Source organism: Etheostoma cragini, chromosome 24 (assembly GCF_013103735.1).
Source record: "Etheostoma cragini isolate CJK2018 chromosome 24, CSU_Ecrag_1.0, whole genome shotgun sequence".
NCBI classification, from domain to species: Eukaryota; Metazoa; Chordata; class Actinopteri; order Perciformes; family Percidae; genus Etheostoma; species Etheostoma cragini.
Genome location: NC_048430.1, coordinates 13,102,155 through 13,103,588, shown reverse-complemented (window position 1 = coordinate 13,103,588; position 1,434 = coordinate 13,102,155). Strand labels below are relative to the sequence as shown.

Genomic DNA, 1,434 nt, shown 5'->3' with positions numbered 1-1,434 from the left:
AGTCGACAGGTGCGGCGCGATGAGTCGACAGGTGCGGCGCGATGAGTCGACAGGTGCGGCGCGATGAGTCGACAGATGCGGCGTTGTGGCCCACGGTTTTGTTTTTCGACGTTTCCATCAGTGTTTGACGCCTGCTCCTTCCCCGTAAAGACGCCAACCTTAAACGTCATATTGCAAGATATGCGGATTATGTGAGAAATCTTCTGAATAATGTGCATAGGATGGAACGTGTTGCCCTTTCTCCCTTTATCTCCTCTCCTCTATTTCCTCCTCCTCTCATCTAAAAACCATCTGCACCGTTCACATTGTGATTCATTGCCTATCTTCCTAAAAACCTGGACAATAAAGAGTAGTCCTGATCCAAAGAGCAGCATTCGCCACATTTTTCAGCTCCCTCAACACTGCAAAAAATCCCATTCGTAAAAAACATGAAGCATTCGATTTGTATTCAACCTTCTCCACATTTATTTCCATTTTTCGTTGTTTTTTGCCCCTTTTTGAGTTCATTAGTTGCTTTTGTTCCTCATATTTTTAGCTTTTTTGACATTGTGACATTTTTTTTAACCTTTTCTGATTTTTATGACTGCTTCTGTTGCTTATTTCAATCCTTTTTGTCATTTATGGTGCCTATTTCAACTTTGATGGCTTTTTGATGCGTTTGTTGCTTTTTGACGCATTTGTTGCTTTTTGACACATTTGTTGCTTTTTGACGTCTTTTGCTGCAACGTATTTGCATATTTTTCTGCCTATTTTAACTCGCTAGGTTTTTGATGATTATCACGAGACTCTCCATCTTCACCTTGTCTCTCCTCTGTCTAACAAGGCGTCAGGTTACGTCTGCCAGCGTGCATCAAATGGAGCATATTCCTAAAAAGACAAATGAAAGACTGAAATGAGCGTAGTGCTTCCTGTCTCCTTCTGCATGTGATCTAGTTCGATGGAAGTAGGTCAGGCCTCACACTGTTAGCGCTGGCTTCTACACACTCATTCGCCACATATTTGGGGTGACTCAACACTGCGAAAGGCTTCCAGAGAGTCTGGGAACACAACCGGGAACACTCAGAGCCTCTGATCAAATAAGAAGCCATGGGCTGACACACGGTTCGCAAAAAACAACCGCATTTAGGAAATATAGTTTGACGCGCGGATGACAAAGGGACATCTCATAAGTCACGTTTCCCCAACGTTTGTCGCTGTTTTACGGACACTTTAGTGCCTTTTTTCTAACTTTCCCAGTAGTTTTAACAAAGCTTGTCTATTTACAGCTGCACAGTGTAGAAAGTAGGCCGGGAAAGGGGAAATACTGGGTCCCTGTAGAATCCAGACCTCACACACACACACAACATACACACAACATACACACATCACACACACAATATACACACATCTTACACACATCACACACACAATATACACACATCTTACACACATCAC

At 43.0% G+C, this 1,434-nt stretch overlaps 1 protein-coding gene across 1 annotated transcript in view; it reads right to left on the bottom strand.

Moving 5' to 3' along the window:
* Nucleotides 1–1,434, bottom strand: part of pudp (pseudouridine 5'-phosphatase) — an 8,710-nt gene that overhangs the window by 5,325 nt on the left and 1,951 nt on the right. The gene's annotated exons all lie outside the window — the stretch shown is intronic.